General features: G+C 41.2%; 18 non-coding genes across 18 annotated transcripts; all 18 read left to right on the forward strand.

Moving 5' to 3' along the window:
• Positions 1–146: 146 nt before the first annotated feature.
• Positions 147–219, forward strand: TRNAK-UUU (transfer RNA lysine (anticodon UUU)). The gene has a single exon. It is a non-coding gene; the product is annotated as a tRNA-Lys (tRNA).
• Positions 220–487: 268 nt separating this feature from the next.
• On the forward strand, positions 488–560 carry TRNAK-UUU (transfer RNA lysine (anticodon UUU)). Its single transcript has one exon. It is a non-coding gene; the product is annotated as a tRNA-Lys (tRNA).
• A 2,155-nt stretch (positions 561–2,715) lies between these two features.
• Positions 2,716–2,788, forward strand: TRNAK-UUU (transfer RNA lysine (anticodon UUU)). Its single transcript has one exon. It is a non-coding gene; the product is annotated as a tRNA-Lys (tRNA).
• A 268-nt stretch (positions 2,789–3,056) lies between these two features.
• On the forward strand, positions 3,057–3,129 carry TRNAK-UUU (transfer RNA lysine (anticodon UUU)). The gene has a single exon. It is a non-coding gene; the product is annotated as a tRNA-Lys (tRNA).
• A 609-nt stretch (positions 3,130–3,738) lies between these two features.
• Positions 3,739–3,811, forward strand: TRNAK-UUU (transfer RNA lysine (anticodon UUU)). Its single transcript has one exon. It is a non-coding gene; the product is annotated as a tRNA-Lys (tRNA).
• Positions 3,812–4,079: 268 nt separating this feature from the next.
• On the forward strand, positions 4,080–4,152 carry TRNAK-UUU (transfer RNA lysine (anticodon UUU)). Its single transcript has one exon. It is a non-coding gene; the product is annotated as a tRNA-Lys (tRNA).
• A 268-nt stretch (positions 4,153–4,420) lies between these two features.
• On the forward strand, positions 4,421–4,493 carry TRNAK-UUU (transfer RNA lysine (anticodon UUU)). Its single transcript has one exon. It is a non-coding gene; the product is annotated as a tRNA-Lys (tRNA).
• Positions 4,494–7,361: 2,868 nt separating this feature from the next.
• TRNAK-UUU (transfer RNA lysine (anticodon UUU)) lies at positions 7,362–7,434 on the forward strand. Its single transcript has one exon. It is a non-coding gene; the product is annotated as a tRNA-Lys (tRNA).
• A 519-nt stretch (positions 7,435–7,953) lies between these two features.
• TRNAK-UUU (transfer RNA lysine (anticodon UUU)) lies at positions 7,954–8,026 on the forward strand. Its single transcript has one exon. It is a non-coding gene; the product is annotated as a tRNA-Lys (tRNA).
• Positions 8,027–8,294: 268 nt separating this feature from the next.
• On the forward strand, positions 8,295–8,367 carry TRNAK-UUU (transfer RNA lysine (anticodon UUU)). The gene has a single exon. It is a non-coding gene; the product is annotated as a tRNA-Lys (tRNA).
• Positions 8,368–9,657: 1,290 nt separating this feature from the next.
• On the forward strand, positions 9,658–9,730 carry TRNAK-UUU (transfer RNA lysine (anticodon UUU)). The gene has a single exon. It is a non-coding gene; the product is annotated as a tRNA-Lys (tRNA).
• A 267-nt stretch (positions 9,731–9,997) lies between these two features.
• Positions 9,998–10,070, forward strand: TRNAK-UUU (transfer RNA lysine (anticodon UUU)). The gene has a single exon. It is a non-coding gene; the product is annotated as a tRNA-Lys (tRNA).
• Positions 10,071–10,338: 268 nt separating this feature from the next.
• TRNAK-UUU (transfer RNA lysine (anticodon UUU)) lies at positions 10,339–10,411 on the forward strand. Its single transcript has one exon. It is a non-coding gene; the product is annotated as a tRNA-Lys (tRNA).
• Positions 10,412–12,348: 1,937 nt separating this feature from the next.
• On the forward strand, positions 12,349–12,421 carry TRNAK-UUU (transfer RNA lysine (anticodon UUU)). Its single transcript has one exon. It is a non-coding gene; the product is annotated as a tRNA-Lys (tRNA).
• Positions 12,422–13,370: 949 nt separating this feature from the next.
• TRNAK-UUU (transfer RNA lysine (anticodon UUU)) lies at positions 13,371–13,443 on the forward strand. Its single transcript has one exon. It is a non-coding gene; the product is annotated as a tRNA-Lys (tRNA).
• A 268-nt stretch (positions 13,444–13,711) lies between these two features.
• TRNAR-UCU (transfer RNA arginine (anticodon UCU)) lies at positions 13,712–13,784 on the forward strand. Its single transcript has one exon. It is a non-coding gene; the product is annotated as a tRNA-Arg (tRNA).
• Positions 13,785–14,051: 267 nt separating this feature from the next.
• Positions 14,052–14,124, forward strand: TRNAK-UUU (transfer RNA lysine (anticodon UUU)). Its single transcript has one exon. It is a non-coding gene; the product is annotated as a tRNA-Lys (tRNA).
• Positions 14,125–14,392: 268 nt separating this feature from the next.
• On the forward strand, positions 14,393–14,465 carry TRNAK-UUU (transfer RNA lysine (anticodon UUU)). The gene has a single exon. It is a non-coding gene; the product is annotated as a tRNA-Lys (tRNA).
• Positions 14,466–20,290: the final 5,825 nt, after the last annotated feature.

Below are 20,290 nucleotides of genomic sequence, written 5' to 3' on the forward strand. Positions count from 1 at the left end.
ACATCTTTGCTTATTGCAGAAACAACCCTTCTATGTCTGTTTAGCAGATTTTGAGCACATTTTTGATTTTCCACCAAAGTTTTGTTTCTTTACCTCCATATTTTATGTTAAGACGCTTAGAGGAGCTAAGAAGAGCATTTTTCAGAGCCTGGATAGCTCAGTCGGTAGAGCATCAGACTTTTAATCTGAGGGTCCAGGGTTCAAGTCCCTGTTCAGGCGTACTTGCTAAAGCAAGCTGTCAAATGTCTTTATTGAGCACATCTTTGATTTTCCACTGAGTCTTTGCTTCTGTATTGTCGTATTCTACTGTGCAAAACCAAGGGTATAGAAGCAGCTTCAGAACATCTTTGCTTATTGCAGAAACAACCCTTCTATGTCTGTTTAGTAGATTTTGAGCACATTTTTGAGTTTCCACCAAAGCTTTGTTTCTTTACCTCCATATTTTATGTTAAGACGCTTAGAGGAGCTAAGAAGAGCATTTTTCAGAGCCTGGATAGCTCAGTCGGTAGAGCATCAGACTTTTAATCTGAGGGTCCAGGGTTCAAGTCCCTGTTCAGGCGTACTTGCTAAAGCAAGCTGTCAAATGTCTTTATTGAGCAAATCTTTGATTTTCCACTGAGTCTTTGCTTCTTTATTGTCGTGTTCTACTGTGCAAAACTGAGGGTATAGAAGCAGCTTGAGAAAATCTTTGTTTTTTGCAGAAACAACCCTTCTATGTCTGTTTAGCAAATTTTGAGCACATTTTTGATTTTCCACCAAAGCTTTGTTTCTTTACCTCCATATTTTATGTTAAGACGCTTAGAGGAGCTAAGAAGAGCATTTTTCAGAGCCTGGATAGCTCAGTCGGTAGAGCATCAGACTTTTAATCTGAGGGTCCAGGCGTACTTGCTAAAGCAAGCTGTCAAATGTCTTTATTGAGCACATCTTTGATTTTCCACTGAGTCTTTGCTTCTGTATTGTCGTGTTCTACTGTGCAAAACCAAGAGCACATCTTTGATTTTCCACTGAGTCTCTGCATCTTCAGTGCCGTGTTCTACTGTGCAAAACCAAGGGTATAAAAGCAGCTTGAGAACATCTTTGCTTATTGCAGAAACAACCCTTCTATGTCTGTTTAGCAGATTTTGAGCACATTTTTGATTTTCCACCAAAGCTTTGTTTCTTTACCTCCATATTTTATGTTAAGACGCTTAGAGGAGCTAAGAAGAGCATTTTTCAGAGCCTGGATAGCTCAGTCGGTAGAGCATCAGACTTTTAATCTGAGGGTCCAGGGTTCAAGTCGCTGTTCAGGCGTACTTGCTAAAGCAAGCTGTCAAATGTCTTTATTGAGCACATCTTTGATTTTCCACTGAGTCTTTGCTTCTGTATTGTCGTATTCTACTGTGCAAAACCAAGGGTATAGAAGCAGCTTCAGAACATCTTTGCTTATTGCAGAAACAACCCTTCTATGTCTGTTTAGTAGATTTTGAGCACATTTTTGAGTTTCCACCAAAGCTTTGTTTCTTTACCTCCATATTTTATGTTAAGACGCTTAGAGGAGCTGAGAAGAGCATTTTTTAGAGCCTGGATAGCTCAGTCGGTAGAGCATCATACTTTTAATCTGAGGGTACAGGGTTCAAGTCCCTGTTCAGGCGTACTTGCTAAAGCAAGCTGTCAAATGTCTTTATTGAGCACATCTTTGATTTTCCACTGAGTCTTTGCTTCTGTATTGTCGTGTTCTACTGTGCAAAACCAAGAGCACATCTTTGATTTTCCACTGAGTCTCTGCATCTTCAGTGCCGTGTTCTACTGTGCAAAACCAAGGGTATAGAAGCAGCTTGAGAACATCTTTGTTTTTTGCAGAAACAACCCTTCTATGTCTGTTTAGTAGATTTTGAGCACATTTTTGAGTTTCCACCAAAGCTTTGTTTCTTTACCTCCATATTTTATGTTAAGACGCTTAGAGGAGCTGAGAAGAGCATTTTTTAGAGCCTGGATAGCTCAGTCGGTAGAGCATCAGACTTTTAATCTGAGGGTCCAGGGTTCAAGTCGCTGTTCAGGCGTACTTGCTAAAGCAAGCTGTCAAATGTCTTTATTGAGCACATCTTTGATTTTCCACTGAGTCTTTGCTTCTGTATTGTCGTATTCTACTGTGCAAAACCAAGGGTATAGAAGCAGCTTCAGAACATCTTTGCTTATTGCAGAAACAACCCTTCTATGTCTGTTTAGTAGATTTTGAGCACATTTTTGAGTTTCCACCAAAGCTTTGTTTCTTTACCTCCATATTTTATGTTAAGACGCTTAGAGGAGCTGAGAAGAGCATTTTTTAGAGCCTGGATAGCTCAGTCGGTAGAGCATCATTCTTTTAATCTGAGGGTACAGGGTTCAAGTCCCTGTTCAGGCGTACTTGCTAAAGCAAGCTGTCAAATGTCTTTATTGAGCACATCTTTGATTTTCCACTGAGTCTTTGCTTCTGTATTGTCGTGTTCTACTGTGCAAAACCAAGAGCACATCTTTGATTTTCCACTGAGTCTCTGCATCTTCAGTGCCGTGTTCTACTGTGCAAAACCAAGGGTATAGAAGCAGCTTGAGAACATCTTTGCTTATTGCAGAAACAACCCTTCTATGTCTGTTTAGCAGATTTTGAGCACATTTTTGATTTTCCACCAAAGCTTTGTTTCTTTACCTCCATATTTTATGTTAAGACGCTTAGAGGAGCTAAGAAGAGCATTTTTCAGAGCCTGGATAGCTCAGTCGGTAGAGCATCAGACTTTTAATCTGAGGGTCCAGGGTTCAAGTCCCTGTTCAGGCGTGCTTGCTAAAGCAAGCTGTCAAATGTCTTTATTGAGCACATCTTTGATTTTCCACTGAGTCTTTGCTTCTGTATTGTCGTGTTCTACTGTGCAAAACCAAGGGTATAGAAGCAGCTTGAGAACATCTTTGCTTATTGCAGAAACAACCCTTCTATGTCTGTTTAGCAGATTTTGAGCACATTTTTGATTTTCCACCAAAGCTTTGTTTCTTTACCTCCATATTTTATGTTAAGACGCTTAGAGGAGCTAAGAAGAGCATTTTTCAGAGCCTGGATAGCTCAGTCGGTAGAGCATCAGACTTTTAATCTGAGGGTCCAGGGTTCAAGTCCCTGTTCAGGCGTGCTTGCTAAAGCAAGCTGTCAAATGTCTTTATTGAGCACATCTTTCATTTTCCACTGAGTCTTTGCTTCTGTATTGTCGTGTTCTACTGTGCAAAACCAAGGGTATAGAAGCAGCTTGAGAACATCTTTGTTTTTTGCAGAAACAACCCTTCTATGTCTGTTTAGTAGATTTTGAGCACATTTTTGAGTTTCCACCAAAGCTTTGTTTCTTTACCTCCATATTTTATGTTAAGACGCTTAGAGGAGCTGAGAAGAGCATTTTTTAGAGCCTGGATAGCTCAGTCGGTAGAGCATCAGACTTTTAATCTGAGGGTCCAGGGTTCAAGTCGCTGTTCAGGCGTACTTGCTAAAGCAAGCTGTCAAATGTCTTTATTGAGCACATCTTTGATTTTCCACTGAGTCTTTGCTTCTGTATTGTCGTGTTCTACTGTGCAAAACCAAGGGTATAGAAGCAGCTTCAGAACTTCTTTGCTTATTGCAGAAACAACCCTTCTATGTCTGTTTAGTAGATTTTGAGCACATTTTTGAGTTTCCACCAAAGCTTTGTTTCTTTACCTCCATATTTTATGTTAAGACGCTTAGAGGAGCTAAGAAGAGCATTTCTCAGAGCCTGGATAGCTCAGTCGGTAGAGCATCAGACTTTTAATCTGAGGGTCCAGGGTTCAAGTCCCTGTTCAGGCGTACTTGCTAAAGCAAGCTGTCAAATGTCTTTATTGAGCACATCTTTGATTTTCCACTGAGTCTCTGCATCTTCAGTGCCGTGTTCTACTGTGCAAAACCAAGGGTATAGAAGCAGCTTGAGAACATCTTTGTTTTTTGCAGAAACAACCCTTCTATGTCTGTTTAGCAGATTTTGAGCACATTTTTGAGTTTCCACCAAAGCTTTGTTTCTTTACCTCCATATTTTATGTTAAGACGCTTAGAGGAGCTAAGAAGAGCATTTTTCAGAGCCTGGATAGCTCAGTCGGTAGAGCATCAGACTTTTAATCTGAGGGTCCAGGGTTCAAGTCCCTGTTCAGGCGTGCTTGCTAAAGCAAGCTGTCAAATGTCTTTATTGAGCACATCTTTGATTTTCCACTGAGTCTTTGCTTCTGTATTGTTGTGTTCTACTGTGCAAAACCAAGGGTATAGAAGCAGCTTGAGAACATCTTTGTTTTTTGCAGAAACAACCCTTCTATGTCTGTTTAGTAGATTTTGAGCACATTTTTGAGTTTCCACCAAAGCTTTGTTTCTTTACCTCCATATTTTATGTTAAGACGCTTAGAGGAGCTAAGAAGAGCATTTTTCAGAGCCTGGATAGCTCAGTCGGTAGAGCATCAGACTTTTAATCTGAGGGTCCAGGGTTCAAGTCCCTGTTCAGGCGTACTTGCTAAAGCAAGCTGTCAAATGTCTTTATTGAGCACATCTTTGATTTTCCACTGAGTCTTAGCTTCTGTATTGTCGTGTTCTACTGTGCAAAACCAAGGGTATAGAAGCAGCTTGAGAACATCTTTGTTTTTTGCAGAAACAACCCTTCTATGTCTGTTTAGTAGATTTTCAGAGACTGGATAGCTCAGTCGGTAGAGCATCAGACTTTTAATCTGAGGGTCCAGGGTTCAAGTCCCTGTTCAGGCGTACTTGCTAAAGCAAGCTGTCAAATGTCTTTATTGAGCACATCTTTGATTTTCCACTGAGTCTTAGCTTCTGTATTGTCGTGTTCTACTGTGCAAAACCAAGGGTATAGAAGCAGCTTGAGAACATCTTTGTTTTTTGCAGAAACAACCCTTCTATGTCTGTTTAGCAGAATTTGAGCACATTTTTGAGTTTCCACCAAAGCTTTGTTTCTTTACCTCCATATTTTATGTTAAGACGCTTAGAGGAGCTAAGAAGAGCATTTTTCAGAGCCTGGATAGCTCAGTCAGTAGAGCATCAGACTTTTAATCTGAGGGTCCAGGGTTCACGTCCCTGTTCAGGCGTACTTGCTAAAGCAAGCTGTCAAATATCTTTTTTGAGCACATCTTTCATTTTCCACTGAGTCTTTGCTACTTTATTGTCGTGTTCTACTGTGCAAAACTGAGGGTATAGAAGCAGCTTAAGAACATCTTTGTTTTTTGCAGAAACAACCCTTCTATGTTTGTTTAGCAAATTTTGAGCACATTTTTGATTTTCCACCAAAGCTTTGTTTCTTTAGCTGCATATTGTATGTTGAGACGCTTAGAAGAGCTAAAAAAACAGATTTCAGAGTCTGGATAGCTCAGTCGGTAGAGCATCAGACTTTTAATCTGAGCGTCCAGGGTTCAAGTCCCTGTTCAGAAGTTCTTGGTAAACCAAGGCTGTCAAATGTCTTTATTGAGCACGTCTTTGATTTTCCAGAGTCTTTGCATCTTCAGTGCCGTGTTCTACTGTGCAAAACTGAAGGTATAGAAGCAGCTTGAGAACATCTTTGTTTTTTGTGGAAACAACCCTTGTATGTCTGTTTAACAGATTTTGAGCACATTTTTGATTTTATGTTAAGACACTTAGAGGAGCTACAAAGAGCATGCTGCAGATTGTGGATAGCTCAGCCGGTAGAGCCTCAGACTTTTAATCTGAGGGTCCAGGGTTCAAGTCCCTGACCAGGCGCACTTGGTAAACCAAGCTGTCAATTATGCTTTTTGAGCACATCTTTGATTTTCCACTGAGTCTTTGCTTCTTTACTGCCGTGTTCTACTGTACAAAACTGAGGGTATAGAAGCAGCTTGAGAACATCTTTGTTTTTTGTAGAAACAACCCTTTTATGTCTTTTAGCAGATTTTGAGCACATTTTTGATTTTCCACCAAAGCTTTGTTTCTTTACCTCCATATTTTATGTTAAGATGCTTAGAGGAGCTAAGAAGAGCATTTTTCAGAGCCTGGATAGCTCAGTCGGTAGAGCATCAGACTTTTAATCTGAGGGTCCAGTGTTCAAGTCCCTGTTCAGGCGTAGTTGCTAAAGCAAGCTGTCAAATGTCTTTATTGAGCACATCTTTGATTTTCCACTGAGTCTTTGCTTCTGTATTGTCGTGTTTTACTGTGCAAAACCAAGGGTATAGAAGCAGCTTCAGAACATCTTTGCTTATTGCAGAAACAACCCTTCTATGTCTGTTTAGCAGATTTTGAGCACATTTTTGATTTTCCACCAAAGCTTTGTTTCTTTACCTCCATATTTTATGTTAAGACGCTTAGAGGAGCTAAGAAGAGCATTTTTCAGAGCCTGGATAGCTCAGTCGGTAGAGCATAAGACTTTTAATCTGAGGGTCCAGGGTTCAAGTCCCTGTTCAGGCGTACTTGCTAAAGCAAGCTGTCAAATGTCTTTATTGAGCAAATCTTTGATTTTCCACTGAGTCTTTGCTTCTGTATTGTCGTGTTCTACTGTGCAAAGCCAAGGGTATAGAAGCAGCTTGAGAACATCTTTGCCTATTGCAGAAACAACCCTTCTATGTCTGTTTAGCAAATTTTGAGCACATTTTTGATTTTCCACCAAAGCTTTGTTTCTTTACCTCCATATTTTATGTTAAGACGCTTAGAGGAGCTAAGAAGAGCATTTTTCAGAGCCTGGATAGCTCAGTCGGTAGAGCATCAGACTTTTACTCTGAGGGTCCAGGGTTCAAGTCCCTGTTCAGGCGTACTTGCTAAAGCAAGCTGTCAAATGTCTTTATTGAGCAAATCTTTGATTTTCCACTGAGTCTTTGCTTCTTTATTGTCGTGTTCTACTGTGCAAAACTGAGGGTATAGAAGCAGCTTGAGAAAATCTTTGTTTTTTGCAGAAACAACCCTACTTTGTCTGTTTAGCAAATTTTGAGCACATTTTTGATTTTCCACCAAAGCTTTGTTTCTTTACCTCCATATTTTATGTTAAGACGCTTAGAGGAGCTAAGAAGAGCATTTTTCAGAGCCTGGATAGCTCAGTCGGTAGAGCATCAGACTTTTAATCTGAGGGTCCAGGGTTCAAGTCCCTGTTCAAGCATGCTTGCTAAAGCAAGCTGTCAAATGTCTTTATTGAGCATATCTTTGATTTTCCACTGAGTCTCTGCACTTCAGTGCCGTGTTCTACTGTGCAAAACCAAGGGTATAGAAGCAGCTTGAGAACATCTTTGCTTATTGCAGAAACAACCCTTCTATGTCTGTTTAGCAGATTTTGAGCACATTTTTGATTTTCCACCAAAGCTTTGTTTCTTTACCTCCATATTTTATGTTAAGACGCTTAGAGGAGCTAAGAAGAGCATTTTTCAGAGCCTGGATAGCTCAGTCGGTAGAGCATCAGACTTTTAATCTGAGGGTCCAGGGTTCAAGTCCCTGTTCAGGCGTACTTGCTAAAGCAAGCTGTCAAATGTCTTTATTGAGCAAATCTTTCATTTTCCACTGAGTCTTTGCTTCTGTATTGTCGTGTTCTACTGTGCAAAACCAAGGGTATAGAAGCAGCTTGAGAACATCTTTGTTTTTTGCAGAAACAACCCTTCTATGTCTGTTTAGTAGATTTTCAGAGACTGGATAGCTCAGTCGGTAGAGCATCAGACTTTTAATCTGAGGGTCCAGGGTTCAAGTCCCTGTTCAGGCGTACTTGCTAAAGCAAGCTGTCAAATGTCTTTATTGAGCACATCTTTGATTTTCCACTGAGTCTCTGCATCTTCAGTGCCGTGTTCTACTGTGCAAAACCAAGGGTATAGAAGCAGCTTGAGAACATCTTTGCTTATTGCAGAACCAACCCTTCTATGTCTGTTTAGCAGATTTTGAGCACATTTTTGATTTTCCACCAAAGCTTTGTTTCTTTACCTCCATATTTTATGTTAAGACGCTTAGAGGAGCTAAGAAGAGCATTTTTCAGAGCCTGGATAGCTCAGTCGGTAGAGCATCAGACTTTTAATCTGAGGGTCCAGGGTTCAAGTCCCTGTTCAGGCGTACTTGCTAAAGCAAGCTGTCAAATGTCTTTATTGAGCAAATCTTTGATTTTCCACTGAGTCTTTGCTTCTGTATTGTCGTGTTCTACTGTGCAAAGCCAAGGGTATAGAAGCAGCTTGAGAACATCTTTGCTTATTGCAGAAACAACCCTTCTATGTCTGTTTAGCAGATTTTGAGCACATTTTTGATTTTCCACCAAAGCTTTGTTTCTTTACCTCCATATTTTATGTTAAGACGCTTAGAGGAGCTAAGAAGAGCATTTTTCAGAGCCTGGATAGCTCAGTCGGTAGAGCATCAGACTTTTAATCTGAGGGTCCAGGGTTCAAGTCCCTGTTCAGGCGTACTTGCTAAAGCAAGCTGTCAAATGTCTTTATTGAGCAAATCTTTGATTTTCCACTGAGTCTTTGCTTCTTTATTGTCGTGTTCTACTGTGCAAAACTGAGGGTATAGAAGCAGCTTGAGAAAATCTTTGTTTTTTGCAGAAACAACCCTTCTATGTCTGTTTAGCAAATTTTGAGCACATTTTTGATTTTCCACCAAAGCTTTGTTTCTTTACCTCCATATTTTATGTTAAGACGCTTAGAGGAGCTAAGAAGAGCATTTTTCAGAGCCTGGATAGCTCAGTCGGTAGAGCATCAGACTTTTACTCTGAGGGTCCAGGGTTCAAGTCCCTGTTCAGGCGTACTTGCTAAAGCAAGCTGTCAAATGTCTTTATTGAGCAAATCTTTGATTTTCCACTGAGTCTTTGCTTCTTTATTGTCGTGTTCTACTGTGCAAAACTGAGGGTATAGAAGCAGCTTGAGAAAATCTTTGTTTTTTGCAGAAACAACCCTACTTTGTCTGTTTAGCAAATTTTGAGCACATTTTTGATTTTCCACCAAAGCTTTGTTTCTTTACCTCCATATTTTATGTTAAGACGCTTAGAGGAGCTAAGAAGAGCATTTTTCAGACCCTGGATAGCTCAGTCGGTAGAGCATCAGACTTTTAATCTGAGGGTCCAGGGTTCAAGTCCCTGTTCAAGCATGCTTGCTAAAGCAAGCTGTCAAATGTCTTTATTGAGCATATCTTTGATTTTCCACTGAGTCTCTGCACTTCAGTGCCGTGTTCTACTGTGCAAAACCAAGGGTATAGAAGCAGCTTGAGAACATCTTTGCTTATTGCAGAAACAACCCTTCTATGTCTGTTTAGCAGATTTTGAGCACATTTTTGATTTTCCACCAAAGCTTTGTTTCTTTACCTCCATATTTTATGTTAAGACACTTAGAGGAGCTAAGAAGAGCATTTTTCAGAGCCTGGATAGCTCAGTCGGTAGAGCATCAGACATTTAATCTGAGGGTCCAGGGTTCAAGTCCCTGTTCAGGCGTACTTGCTAAAGCAAGCTGTCAAATGTCTTTATTGAGCAAATCTTTGATTTTCCACTGAGTCTTTGCTTCTTTATTGTCGTGTTCTACTGTGCAAAACTGAGGGTATAGAAGCAGCTTGAGAACATCTTTGCTTATTGCAGAAACAACCCTTCTATGTCTGTTTAGCAGATTTTGAGCACATTTTTGATTTTCCACCAAAGCTTTGTTTCTTTACCTCCATATTTTATGTTAAGACGCTTAGAGGAGCTAAGAAGAGCATTTTTCAGAGCCTGGATAGCTCAGTCGGTAGAGCATCAGACTTTTAATCTGAGGGTCCAGGGTTCAAGTCCCTGTTCAGGCGTGCTTGCTAAAGCAAGCTGTCAAATGTCTTTATTGAGCATATCTTTGATTTTCCACTGAGTCTCTGCACTTCAGTGCCGTGCTCTACTGTGCAAAACTGAGGGTATAGAAGCAGCTTGAGAACATCTTTGTTTTTTGCAGAAACAACCCTTCTATGTCTGTTTAGCAAATTTTGAGCACATTTTTGATTTTCCACCAAAGCTTTGTTTCTTTACCTCCATATTTTATGTTAAGACGCTTAGAGGAGCTAAGAAGAGCATTTTTCAGAGCCTGGATAGCTCAGTCGGTAGAGCATCAGACTTTTAATCTGAGGGTCCAGGGTTCAAGTCCCTGTTCAGGCGTACTTGCTAAAGCAAGCTGTCAAATGTCTTTATTGAGCACATCTTTGATTTTCCACTGAGTCTTTGCTTCTTTATTGTCGTGTTCTACTGTGCAAAACTGAGGGTATAGAAGCAGCTTGAGAACATCTTTGTTTTTTGCAGAAACAACCCTTCTATGTCTGTTTAGCAAATTTTGAGCACATTTTTGATTTTCCACCAAAGCTTTGTTTCTTTACCTCCATATTTTATGTTAAGACGCTTAGAGGAGCTAAGAAGAGCATTTTTCAGAGCCTGGATAGCTCAGTCGGTAGAGCATCAGACTTTTAATCTGAGGGTCCAGGGTTCAAGTCCCTGTTCAGGCGTACTTGCTAAAGCAAGCTGTCAAATGTCTTTATTGAGCACATCTTTGATTTTCCACTGAGTCTTAGCTTCTGTATTGTCGTGTTCTACTGTGCAAAACCAAGGGTATAGAAGCAGCTTGAGAACATCTTTGTTTTTTGCAGAAACAACCCTTCTATGTCTGTTTAGCAGAATTTGAGCACATTTTTGAGTTTCCACCAAAGCTTTGTTTCTTTACCTCCATATTTTATGTTAAGACGCTTAGAGGAGCTAAGAAGAGCATTTTTCAGAGCCTGGATAGCTCAGTCAGTAGAGCATCAGACTTTTAATCTGAGGGTCCAGGGTTCACGTCCCTGTTCAGGCGTACTTGCTAAAGCAAGCTGTCAAATATCTTTTTTGAGCACATCTTTCATTTTCCACTGAGTCTTTGCTACTTTATTGTCGTGTTCTACTGTGCAAAACTGAGGGTATAGAAGCAGCTTAAGAACATCTTTGTTTTTTGCAGAAACAACCCTTCTATGTTTGTTTAGCAAATTTTGAGCACATTTTTGATTTTCCACCAAAGCTTTGTTTCTTTAGCTGCATATTGTATGTTGAGACGCTTAGAAGAGCTAAAAAAAACAGATTTCAGAGTCTGGATAGCTCAGTCGGTAGAGCATCAGACTTTTAATCTGAGCGTCCAGGGTTCAAGTCCCTGTTCAGAAGTTCTTGGTAAACCAAGGCTGTCAAATGTCTTTATTGAGCACATCTTTGATTTTCCAGAGTCTTTGCATCTTCAGTGCCGTGTTCTACTGTGCAAAACTGAAGGTATAGAAGCAGCTTGAGAACATCTTTGTTTTTTGTGGAAACAACCCTTGTATGTCTGTTTAACAGATTTTGAGCACATTTTTGATTTTATGTTAAGACACTTAGAGGAGCTACAAAGAGCATGCTGCAGATTGTGGATAGCTCAGCCGGTAGAGCCTCAGACTTTTAATCTGAGGGTCCAGGGTTCAAGTCCCTGACCAGGCGCACTTGGTAAACCAAGCTGTCAATTATGCTTTTTGAGCACATCTTTGATTTTCCACTGAGTCTTTGCTTCTTTACTGCCGTGTTCTACTGTACAAAACTGAGGGTATAGAAGCAGCTTGAGAACATCTTTGTTTTTTGTAGAAACAACCCTTTTATGTCTTTTAGCAGATTTTGAGCACATTTTTGATTTTCCACCAAAGCTTTGTTTCTTTACCTCCATATTTTATGTTAAGATGCTTAGAGGAGCTAAGAAGAGCATTTTTCAGAGCCTGGATAGCTCAGTCGGTAGAGCATCAGACTTTTAATCTGAGGGTCCAGTGTTCAAGTCCCTGTTCAGGCGTACTTGCTAAAGCAAGCTGTCAAATGTCCTTATTGAGCACATCTTTGATTTTCCACTGAGTCTTTGCTTCTGTATTGTCGTGTTTTACTGTGCAAAACCAAGGGTATAGAAGCAGCTTCAGAACATCTTTGCTTATTGCAGAAACAACCCTTCTATGTCTGTTTAGCAGATTTTGAGCACATTTTTGATTTTCCACCAAAGCTTTGTTTCTTTACCTCCATATTTTATGTTAAGACGCTTAGAGGAGCTAAGAAGAGCATTTTTCAGAGCCTGGATAGCTCAGTCGGTAGAGCATAAGACTTTTAATCTGAGGGTCCAGGGTTCAAGTCCCTGTTCAGGCGTACTTGCTAAAGCAAGCTGTCAAATGTCTTTATTGAGCAAATCTTTGATTTTCCACTGAGTCTTTGCTTCTGTATTGTCGTGTTCTACTGTGCAAAGCCAAGGGTATAGAAGCAGCTTGAGAACATCTTTGCTTATTGCAGAAACAACCCTTCTATGTCTGTTTAGCAGATTTTGAGCACATTTTTGATTTTCCACCAAAGCTTTGTTTCTTTACCTCCATATTTTATGTTAAGACGCTTAGAGGAGCTAAGAAGAGCATTTTTCAGAGCCTGGATAGCTCAGTCGGTAGAGCATCAGACTTTTAATCTGAGGGTCCAGGGTTCAAGTCCCTGTTCAGGCGTACTTGCTAAAGCAAGCTGTCAAATGTCTTTATTGAGCAAATCTTTGATTTTCCACTGAGTCTTTGCTTCTTTATTGTCGTGTTCTACTGTGCAAAACTGAGGGTATAGAAGCAGCTTGAGAAAATCTTTGTTTTTTGCAGAAACAACCCTTCTATGTCTGTTTAGCAAATTTTGAGCACATTTTTGATTTTCCACCAAAGCTTTGTTTCTTTACCTCCATATTTTATGTTAAGACGCTTAGAGGAGCTAAGAAGAGCATTTTTCAGAGCCTGGATAGCTCAGTCGGTAGAGCATCAGACTTTTACTCTGAGGGTCCAGGGTTCAAGTCCCTGTTCAGGCGTACTTGCTAAAGCAAGCTGTCAAATGTCTTTATTGAGCAAATCTTTGATTTTCCACTGAGTCTTTGCTTCTTTATTGTCGTGTTCTACTGTGCAAAACTGAGGGTATAGAAGCAGCTTGAGAAAATCTTTGTTTTTTGCAGAAACAACCCTACTTTGTCTGTTTAGCAAATTTTGAGCACATTTTTGATTTTCCACCAAAGCTTTGTTTCTTTACCTCCATATTTTATGTTAAGACGCTTAGAGGAGCTAAGAAGAGCATTTTTCAGAGCCTGGATAGCTCAGTCGGTAGAGCATCAGACTTTTAATCTGAGGGTCCAGGGTTCAAGTCCCTGTTCAAGCATGCTTGCTAAAGCAAGCTGTCAAATGTCTTTATTGAGCATATCTTTGATTTTCCACTGAGTCTCTGCACTTCAGTGCCGTGTTCTACTGTGCAAAACCAAGGGTATAGAAGCAGCTTGAGAACATCTTTGCTTATTGCAGAAACAACCCTTCTATGTCTGTTTAGCAGATTTTGAGCACATTTTTGATTTTCCACCAAAGCTTTGTTTCTTTACCTCCATATTTTATGTTAAGACGCTTAGAGGAGCTAAGAAGAGCATTTTTCAGAGCCTGGATAGCTCAGTCGGTAGAGCATCAGACTTTTAATCTGAGGGTCCAGGGTTCAAGTCCCTGTTCAGGCGTACTTGCTAAAGCAAGCTGTCAAATGTCTTTATTGAGCAAATCTTTGATTTTCCACTGAGTCTTTGCTTCTTTATTGTCGTGTTCTACTGTGCAAAACTGAGGGTATAGAAGCAGCTTGAGAACATCTTTGCTTATTGCAGAAACAACCCTTCTATGTCTGTTTAGCAGATTTTGAGCACATTTTTGATTTTCCACCAAAGCTTTGTTTCTTTACCTCCATATTTTATGTTAAGACGCTTAGAGGAGCTAAGAAGAGCATTTTTCAGAGCCTGGATAGCTCAGTCGGTAGAGCATCAGACTTCTAATCTGAGGGTCCAGGGTTCAAGTCCCTGTTCAGGCGTGCTTGCTAAAGCAAGCTGTCAAATGTCTTTATTGAGCATATCTTTGATTTTCCACTGAGTCTCTGCACTTCAGTGCCGTGCTCTACTGTGCAAAACTGAGGGTATAGAAGCAGCTTGAGAACATCTTTGTTTTTTGCAGAAACAACCCTTCTATGTCTGTTTAGCAAATTTTGAGCACATTTTTGATTTTCCACCAAAGCTTTGTTTCTTTACCTCCATATTTTATGTTAAGACGCTTAGAGGAGCTAAGAAGAGCAGTTTTCAGAGCCTGGATAGCTCAGTCGGTAGAGCATCAGACTTTTAATCTGAGGGTCCAGGGTTCAAGTCCCTGTTCAGGCGTACTTGCTAAAGCAAGCTGTCAAATGTCTTTATTGAGCACATCTTTGATTTTCCACTGAGTCTTTGCTTCTTTATTGTCGTGTTCTACTGTGCAAAACTGAGGGTATAGAAGCAGCTTGAGAACATCTTTGTTTTTTGCAGAAACAACCCTTCTATGTCTGTTTAGCAAATTTTGAGCACATTTTTGATTTTCCACCAAAGCTTTGTTTCTTTACCTCCATATTTTATGTTAAGACGCTTAGAGGAGCTAAGAAGAGCATTTTTCAGAGCCTGGATAGCTCAGTCGGTAGAGCATCAGACTTTTAATCTGAGGGTCCAGGGTTCAAGTCCCTGTTCAGGCGTACTTGCTAAAGCAAGCTGTCAAATGTCTTTATTGAGCACATCTTTGATTTTCCACTGAGTCTTAGCTTCTGTATTGTCGTGTTCTACTGTGCAAAACCAAGGGTATAGAAGCAGCTTGAGAACATCTTTGTTTTTTGCAGAAACAACCCTTCTATGTCTGTTTAGTAGATTTTCAGAGACTGGATAGCTCAGTCGGTAGAGCATCAGACTTTTAATCTGAGGGTCCAGGGTTCAAGTCCCTGTTCAGGCGTACTTGCTAAAGCAAGCTGTCAAATGTCTTTATTGAGCACATCTTTGATTTTCCACTGAGTCTTTGCTTCTGTATTGTCGTGTTCTACTGTGCAAAACCAAGGGTATAGAAGCAGCTTCAGAACATCTTTGCTTATTGCAGAAACAACCCTTCTATGTCTGTTTCGCAGATTTTGAGCACATTTTTGAGTTTCCACCAAAGCTTTGTTTCTTTACCTCCATATTTTATGTTAAGACGCTTAGAGGAGCTAAGAAGAGCATTTTTCAGAGCCTGGATAGCTCAGTCAGAAGAGCATCAGACTTTTAATCTGAGGGTCCAGGGTTCAAGTCCCTGTTCAGGCGTACTTGCTAAAGCAAGCTGTCAAATGTCTTTATTGAGCACATCTTTGATTTTCCACTGAGTCTTTGCTTCTTTATTGTCGTGTTCTACTGTGCAAAACTGAGGGTATAGAAGCAGCTTGAGAAAATCTTTGTTTTTTGCAGAAACAACCCTTCTATGTCTGTTTAGCAAATTTTGAGCACTTTTTTGATTTTCCGCCAAATCTTTGCTTTTAGAGCAGCTTTTAGAGCCTGAATAGCTCAGTTGGTATTAGACTTTAAATCTGAGGGTCCAGGGTTCTAGTCCTTGTTCAGGTGTACTTGGGTCCATGCAAATCCTTTCGAAAGCCAGTTTTACCTTCATTTCCAGTCTTTAGAAGCATTTTCCATTTGCTTTGCAGCTAAAACATACTTTGACAAAGATGCTGCATTCTCTCCAGTAAACATATGCAAATCTTTCAGAAAGCATGTTGTAGCTTTATTTTCAGTCTTTAGAAGCATTCTTCATGTGTTTTTCGGCTAAAACATACTTTGTCAGAGATGTTGCATTCTCTCCAGAAAACTCATGCAAATCCTTCAGAAAGGCTGTTTTAGCTTCATTTCCAGTCTTTAGAAGCATTCTCTATGTGTTTTGCGGCTAAAACATACTTTGTCAGAGATGTTGTATTCAGAGGGCGGAGCCTGACCGCCGAGCAAGATGGCTGACTGAGTCCGGAGCTCCGTCAGTGCGGCGCCCAAGGGAGTCCCCTACTACTGCACACAGACGTGGACATGAGAAAAAAAACAAAACACATGAGTAGTGAGCAGCTGGGCACCCCTCGTTCCCTCAAAAATCAAACAGGAATGCAGGGGTACCTCAAAGAACGCGGCGCTCGGTCTCCTCACCCTGCATCCAAGATGGCGCAGGCCCATGAGGCTGCATCTGCTTACAGTAAGGAGAGGGAGGGCAAGCTCTCCTTAGATGAGGAAGACAGGGAGATCATTTCAAAAGGGTTCATGAAGGAGCTCATTATGAACGCTCTCCACCTTGTGATGGCTGACCTCGCTGAAATTAAGGAGGACATAAAACAAATGGGGCGCAGAATTGAAGACCTGGAAACATCCTCTGCCTCTGTCACTTCCCACGCCCTGGCCATAGCCCAAGTGCTTAAAGACCAACACGACCACCTTAATCGGACACTTATCATGCAGGAGTATCTGGAGAATCGCAACAGACGTTGCAATATTCGCATTAAGAGCCTCCCAGAGTCCTGGGCTACGGAATCCCTCTTGGGCTGCCAAAATTTTTGAGCTTTTATTGGGAGCAGACAGAGCTAGTTCTATATCTGTCGAGCGTATCCACAGGGCGCTCAGACCTCCCCTACAGAACCCCAAGAGACGTTATCTGTAAGCTTTTGTCTTTTCAGGACACCTCCGCCATTCTAAAAGCAGCAAGAACCTGCAAAGACCTTAAATACGGAGACTATCCAATCCAAATCTTTCAAGACTTGGCCCCCTCTACTCTGACAAAGCGTTGGCTCCTGCGTCCCCTTCTGAAGACCCTCAGAGCAAGGGACATTAGATATTATTGGCTTTTCCCCTTTGGCATAGGCATCTCACACAAAGGATGCAGACTTGTTTATCGCTCCCCTGAAGATCTTCGCAGCTCTTGGGAACACCTGGAGCTAGACCCCATAGATCTTCCATGCTGGCTTCCTCTCCCGGAGTTCCCTAAACTCCCAAAGCTGACCCCCCCCCCCCCCCCCCCCCCGGAGGTTTGGCAACAGGCTGGCAACTTAAAGTCTCCAAGAAGGAAAAAGAAAAAGGCTAAAGAATCTTTAAATAACATGGATACCTGATTGGAGGGACTCTATAACATGCCTCCCGATAGACTTCCTCCTGTTGGACTCACGTCCCTTCTGACATTTTGAGATGAGTCTCGGGAATACCTGGACATCCCTCCTGGGCCAACCCCTCTGACCACCTGTCCGCCTTAAGGACCCGGGGCGGCCTACACTGTCCATGAAAGTTTCTCCGTTTTTTATTTTGTAACTTTTACGTTTTGCCTCCCCAGCAGGTTTCGTTGTTTTAGTTTATTGCCCAAAATACGAGTGACCCTGTGGGCGCCTGACTGATCAGGCTGTATTCTTAGTTGACTGCTCTTCGATACTTCGAAGCCCAGACAACTCGCCCCCACCTAAGGACAAGTCCATGATTTCCGGGCTCGCCTTCTTGCAACCTTAATTTTGTTGTTCTCTTTGTTGGTCATTGTCCTTGTCTATCTCCTCCCTTTTGTCTCGGTTTCCATCCCCCCTTACCTTCCGCCCCGCCCTCCTTCCCTCTCATTTCCCAGACTCCCCCTCCCTTTCTAATAGTGGGTTTGAAAACCAAACACTACCTTGGAATTTTGCCTCCTCCTCTAACATACTCTTTTTTTCTCCTCATCTCAGAAAATGTTCCACTCATCTGCTCTGCTGTGGTGGCATGCAAGACCCGCTCCGCATCACCTCATTTAACGTTAAAGGTTTGAACTCCCCCTCCAAGAGGCACCACATAGCGCTTCTTTTAAAGAGGTATGTCTCTGGGATCGTTTTCCTGCAGGAGACCCACTTCAGTGGAAACAGATGCCTGTCCCTCCCAGGCAGGCAGTTTCCGCAAGGATTCTATAGCTCTCACCCTTCATCTGCTTCTAATGACGTCTCAATTTTGTTTCATAGATCTGTTGTCTTCTCCCTTCTCCTCTGAGGCCAGATACTCAGACGAGGAAGGTAGGGTGATGTTCCTGAGGGGCACACTTAACAACACTAAAATAACCCTCGCCAACTTTTATGCGCCTAACACCGACCAGGTGCCCTGGCTGATTAGGCAATTAGAGGTCCTCAGACACTTCGCCATCTGCCAGATTCTTCTGGGAGGGGACCTTAATCTCACCCTCTGCCCCTTGATAGGTGTGGTCGACGCCTGTAGATATTTGAACCCTTCCTCTAGGGACTATACCTTTTTCTCCCTAGTCCATTCCTCCTTCCAGCGCCTTGACTACATCTTCGTTTCCTCCTCTCTCTTACAGTCCACGGTGAAAGTCACCATTGATTCCATTGTTATTTCGGATAACACCCCAGTCCACATAAATCTCCACTTACCAAATCCCTCCCCCCCGTAATGGCGCTGAATACTTTATCCCTCCCTTCTCGACTCAGAAAGCAATAGAACACAACTTAATAAACTTATAGAAGAATATTTCCAACTCAACAATTCAGACGGCCCATCGGTCCCTATGGTTAGGGAGGCCCACAAGGCATTCGCAAGAGAACTCTTGATTATAATCTATTCCCCTAATCTATTATAAGTCATTCAGAGCTATTCTAGTCCCCCGCCTAACTGAACTCTTCAACTCTTTACTACAAGGAACCCCCCTCCCCAAACAAACACAAGAAGCCCACATAACTTTAGTCCATAAAGAAAGCAAGGACCCCGAGTCCTGTGGAGCTACCGACCCATCTCCCTAATAAACTTTGACATGAAGCTCTGGGCTAAACTACTTACAAAAAGACTAGAAAAACATGTTGCAAAACTGATTAACCCAGAACAAACCGGCTTCGTCAAAGGAAGGTAAGGTAAGGACAATTGCCTGAGACTACTCCACGCTGCGAGATACTTCCAAACTCACAACATCCCTCTAGCTTTAGTAGGCACTGACGCCGAAAAAGCGTTTGATCGCGTAAACTGGCTATATATGGAACTCGTCCTCCTGCAGTTTAATAGTAACATAGTAACATAGTTCGTAAGGCTGAATGAAGACAATGTCCATCTAGTCCAGCCTGTTACCCTCCTGTTTTGTTGATACAGAGGAAGGCAAAAAACCCCAAGAGCAGAAGCCAATTAGCCCTTTTGGGGAAAAAATTCCTTCCCGACTCCCTAATGGCAATCAGACTGTTCACTGGATCAACCCCTAATAGTTCTCACCTGCCTGAATACCTGGATTAACAATTAAACTAGGATTTATAACCTACTAGCTGATATACCCGGCTTCGCCCGAGTTAATTTGGTACTGGTGTTTATCTGGTGTTCACACAGAAAATCTTCTGAAGCCGTGGTTACTTTAGAGATACCGGAAAAACATGTTCACCATTTTGCATAGTTCTCTGCATTACCCAGGAAATATCACGGGGAGGTAACCATGCAACGTTTCCTTTATATTAAATGACATCAGGAAGTGAGAGAATTAGATTTCATATGTAAAATTTGGACGCTAATTCTTTTGCACTTAGAATTGAATAATCGACTTGGGACCCATTAACTTTTCCTATTTATGACATAATCAATGCCCGTGCCAAATTTCACATTTCTATGACACCGGAAAGTGAGAAAATTACATTCCGTATGTAAAATTTGGGTGCTAATTCTTCTGCGCTTAGAATTGAATAATCGAGGTGGGACCCATTAACTTTTCCTATTTATGACATAATCAATGCCCGTTCCAAATTTCATGTTTCTATGACACCAAGAAGTGAGAGAATTAGATTCCGTACGTAAAATTTGGACGCTAGTTCTTTTGCGCTAGAATTGAATAATAGAGTTGGGACCCATTAGCTTTTCCAATTTATGACATAATCAATGCTGATGTCAAATTTCATGTTTCTATGACACCAGAAAGTGAGAAAATTACATTCCGTACATAAAATTTGGACGCTAATTCTTTTGCGCATAGAATTGAATAATCTAATTGGGACCCATTAGCTTTTCCTATTTATGACATAATCAATGCTCATGCCAAATTTCACGTTTCTATGACACCGGAAAGTGAGAAAAATACATTCTGTACGTAAAATTTGGACGCTAATTCTTTTGCGCATAGAATTGAATAATCGAGTTGGGACCCATTAATTTTCCTATTTATGACATAATCAATGCTCGTGCCAAATTTCACGTTTCTATGACACCGGAAAGTGAGAAAAATACATTCCGTACGTAAAATTTGGACGCTAATTCTTTTGCGCATAGAATTGAATAATCGAATTGGGACCCATTAGCTTTTCCTATTTATGACATAATCAATGCTCGTGCCAAATTTCCCGTTTCTATGACACCGGAAAGTGAGAAAATTACATTCCGTACGTAAAATTTGGATACTAATTCTTTTGCGCATAGAATTGAATAATCGAGTTGGGACCCATTAATTTTTCTATTTATGACATATTCAATGCCCGTGCCAAATTTTAAGTTTCTATGTGAGAAAATTACATTCCGCACGTAAAATTTGGACGCTAATTCTTTTGTG

Source organism: Eleutherodactylus coqui, chromosome 7 (assembly GCF_035609145.1).
Source record: "Eleutherodactylus coqui strain aEleCoq1 chromosome 7, aEleCoq1.hap1, whole genome shotgun sequence".
NCBI classification, from domain to species: domain Eukaryota; kingdom Metazoa; phylum Chordata; class Amphibia; order Anura; family Eleutherodactylidae; genus Eleutherodactylus; species Eleutherodactylus coqui.